Genomic DNA, 4,629 nt, shown 5'->3' on the forward strand with positions numbered 1-4,629 from the left:
GAGGATTTTTGTAGAAAGCAACTTTAAAAAAAAAAAAAAAGCAAAACCAGATAAAGAGGTAAAATAGTCCACACAGCTTAGGTTGGTTTTTATGTAGTTAGAGAGTATAAAGTGCTTAACATGAAATATGAGTGCAACTAGGGGTCCCAGGTGCACAGGAAAAAATCCTATCAGGAGGACAATGACATTATTATAGATCTTAATCTTTCCTACCAAGAAAACAGAAAGTTTCAATGTCTTGAATCTAGCCAAAGGGAACAAATACACAAGGAAAGAGGTACTGTTAGCAAAATCTGGTAGAAACACAGAATTAAAATATTTAAAGGTTCTGACACATATTATAAAACAGATTATGATTACTTTACACAAATGAATGTAAGGTGTAGAAATATTAACAGAAAATTGGAAAGTAAAAATTGTGCCTCAGCAAAAAATTTATAAAAGAATCAACAGAGAGCTGAATTTAGGAATCATTCAAAAAACCAACACAAGCTGTAGATACAAGTGCAGAAAATTTGAAATAGAAAACAGATACAAAAATCAAGTGCATAGCTCTAAAGTTCATTTAGAAAACATAAATATCTCTTACAATAAAATACACACATACACACATATGCACAAACACACAATAATCATACAATCTAAAAGATCAAAAGATTTGTATATATAATTCACTGAAAGGTTAATGCAAAAGCTCTTTCATAGATGAAAGTGTCTATTTTTACTAGGAACTGGAAGCAAACATCATCTGTGAAATGCTACCACATATCCACCCTATAGGCCAATAGTGACAGTGTCCATAAATTGCTAGAGGGAATACATATTGATATCAAAATTTTTGGTGAATTTGGGAATATTCAAAAACTTGAAGATTCTTATAACCTCTGTTGTACTCCTAGAAATACACCATACAATGAAATGAATTGTTGTACTAGAATATGTATACAGGCGATTATAGCAGCTGTGTTCTTAACAGTCCAATGAAGTGTGGTATGTTTATAAAATTGTGCATTATATAGCAATGACTACTAACAAATTTGGAGAAGGGAATTGTTTTTATTTATTTATTTATTTATTTATTTATTTATTTATTTATTTTATTTTAAAAGAAGTCTTTGGGAGCCAGTGCTGTGACAGAGCAGGTTAAGCCACCACTTACTGATTCAAGTTCTGGTTGCTGCTCTTCTGGTCCAGCTTCTTGCTAGTGTGCCTGGGAAGGCAGAAAATGATGACCCAATGGCTTTGATGCCTGCCAGTCCTGTGGGAGACCCAAAACGAGTTCCTGGTTTAGGCTTACCCAAGTCTTGGCTGTTGTGGCCATTTGGAGAGTGAACCAGTGAATGGAAGACTCTTTCTCCTCTCTCTCTCTCTCTCCGTAACTCCTTCACTCTCTTGGATGCTATGACATTCCAAAAAAGAAATAAATCTTTTAATCAAAAGAGACCTTTTATCATGAGGGCTGATGTCCTATATCTCAAGATGTGTAATCTTTATGAGTTTTCATTTTATTAAAATATTTATTGATTTCTTTGAAAAGCAGAGTTATAGTTCACTCCCCAAATGGCCACAAAGGTTAGGGCTGGGCCAAGCAGAAGCCAAGAGCCAGTAGCTTCATCTAAATATCTCATATCTCATGTAGGTATAAGGGATGAAGTACTTGGACCACCTTCCACTATTTCCCAGGTGCATTAGCTGGGAGCGGGATTGGAAGTGGAGCAACTGGGACTTGAACTGGCACCCATATGGATAGGGGAATCTTAAATTATGGTTTAACCTGTTACACCACACTGCCAGCCACTTCAATTTATTTTTGAAATACATATATACTATATGAGATATTTATGATATGTAAATACTTTATTTATTTTATATTTATCTAAATCATATTATACTTGTATATCTCAATTTTTCTCTCAGTTTCTTAATATTTTATTAAGGTTTCTTGACCTAAAATTTTGATCACTCATTTACATTTTGCCAAAGCCATTTTAAAAATCTTGACAAATTAATCTGGTCATTGTCCCACCAAGGGAAGCATAGTTGTACCCATTCACGTAATAACATGTACATTACATGCATGTTGCTTTTAGTTCTTACTGAGTTTATGGTTAAATGAATTCAATCCAGCTTCCTTTTTATGAAGTTTTAAGTTTTAATCACATGAAAACAAATAAGTTACTAAATAAAAATCAGCCAAGTATCTGGAATATAATAGAATTTGTATCAGAAAGAGTACTGTCTTGAAGTTTTAAATCTCACTTTTGTGTGTTGTCTGGCTTTTATTAGCCATGTAATCACAAAATGGTTTTCTAATGCTGTTATTCCCAGTTTTCTTATCCATGAAATGGTGATAATAATAACTATGAAGAGTTATAAGTATTTAATGAAGCATGGGAAATGAAAGCTTCAGATTTGATGACAAATGATATCTATTAGCATACTTATATTTCAATAATACCAATTAAATTGTTCAAAATAATAATATTTTTCAAACTATGGGTTGTTTTGTTGAGTATTCATAGGTATACATTTGTCCAAATATATTTCATTCTAGTTTATACTACTTAAAATGTAAATTCCGTAATTCAAGATAAACCTCATTATGAATAATAATGTATATAATTAATACCCTGATTTATTCTTATATTCATTTTTATGGTCGTATCCATTATTGTTGAACACAAAAAGCTTAACCAAGCCTGTCTTGTTTGCAATTTGTATGGCAATTTCTGCTGAAATTAGATTATAGAGTTGTGTGAAATAAATTCCTGCATTTAATACATTTATCATTAAAAGACCAGATGGTCAATTGAGCATTTTTAAGAATGATTTTAAATTTAAAACTTAAACCAAGTTCTTTCAGTATTATTTACAGATCATTCACCACGCATCATAAATATTATTTCAAACTAAACTAAATAATACTTGTATTCACAAATTCATAAATAAAAATAGATGGGAAATTGTATTATTTCACGGTTTGTTGCATTCTCCTTCACTCTTTTTACAATTTAAGCAGATTATTTCAACAAGCGAAAGTTTATCAAACCTTGCTTTAGCTGATATTTGATTGTGTCAGTTTATTTCCAGTAATCGTGACTGTCAGTTTTGTTGTTTTTAACTATTTTTTAAATTTTTTTTAATTTCAGCTCTCCTTTTAATAACACAAACTCATCCAGAAGTCCCAGATACAGAACTCACAGTGTTGCACTAACAGGCCCATCTGCCCTCCGCAGGGGACATTTTCCTCCTGATGCCCTCTTTGGTTACAATGTAAATCCCAAGTGAGTTCGCAGTATTGAGGTTCCTCTCTGCTGCTGGAATTGAGACACCTGTTACCAGCCTCATCGCTCTGTAAGGTCAGCAGGATGTGCCAACCTGGTTGTCCCCCAGGGGTTGCAGATGGCGCTGGAGAGCCTCCTGGCTTGAAGAAGTCCTGCCGGTAGGATCCCTCTGAGTCAAAGCTGTACACGGCTCCCGTCCCTTCTTCCTCCAGTCCACGGAGGATGTTGTGAACACAGTATGGAAAGAAGAGTCGTGAGCAGAGTGTAGACAGCAGTTCAGTATTGTCCCTGTGGCCATGACCTCCTGATTGGAAAGCTTTAGTCTGGCTTCAAAAATCTTTCTCAAGTTTCTACAGTCTCCGTGAAAACCGCTGCATCTGATGACTGCTCTGTGAACGTGTAAAACATTCAGGGCTGTCCCTCGTGTGAACTGAAAATCCTTCACTCAATAGTCGAGAGTCAGAAACAACAGCGGAGAAACCTTCTATAGCAATTGCAATACGGTACATCCTTTAAGCTTAAGGCGTGAAGCCAGCTGCAATGGCCCAGGACACTGTGGGTGTCCACTCCCAGGTCTCTGCCTGGACCGTGTCCATGGCTGCCACAGCTGTACCGGGATCCTGCTGTCTCACAGCATGATGGCGGCCCCAAACCCTGTTCCTCATTTTTAAGATTTTTATCTTCATTTATCTCATAATCATCTCTTTCCTTTAAAATTTTACAAATGTGATTACATTTGTAGATTCAAAAATGGATTTTTAATTGTGGAATGGAAACTCCATGGTGACATGCTTTTTTCTTTTCTTCACTCAAATAAATTGGCACTAAATGGATCTTTCGCTGATTGAATGAATGAATGAATCTGTGTGTGTGTGACACTAGCAGAGTTGAGGCAGAAAATATATTGTCAAATGGGTGAACGAGACAATGCAAAAACACTGTTAGCTTGGTTTCTTTGATATTCACTCTCCATAAAACTCTGATTTTGAATGAGTTTTTGGAGTGAAAACAGCTTCATTCCTTAATAATAAATTTATTAATTGCGCTCCTTATGAGTCCTGACAGCAGTCAGCTTTGTGGGTTTCTGATTCCATTCCAAGGGTTTGAGTGTCTCTGTGATTTATGTAATAGACAGCAGTGTCATGAGGAAAGACTTGTAGGATAAAACTTCTTAAAGACAGGGACACAGATGGCTGCCTGTGCAGTGTGTGGTGGGTGTTAATGAAAAAGCATTGAACAGAGCAGGAAGGGCAGCAAACAACCATGGAAAAGTGCTGGGAGCTCTTTAGAGACATGCTAGATAATATTTTGTTTCCCCCTGGAAATTCTCACATTTATTTTTCTT

General features: G+C 35.4%; 1 pseudogene; it reads right to left on the reverse strand.

The window, feature by feature from the left end:
* Positions 1-3,210: 3,210 nt before the first annotated feature.
* On the reverse strand, positions 3,211-3,793 carry LOC133775095 (proteasome subunit beta type-1-like; annotated as a pseudogene).
* Positions 3,794-4,629: the final 836 nt, after the last annotated feature.

Source organism: Lepus europaeus, chromosome 16 (genome assembly GCF_033115175.1).
Source record: "Lepus europaeus isolate LE1 chromosome 16, mLepTim1.pri, whole genome shotgun sequence".
Lineage (NCBI taxonomy): Eukaryota > Metazoa > Chordata > Mammalia > Lagomorpha > Leporidae > Lepus > Lepus europaeus.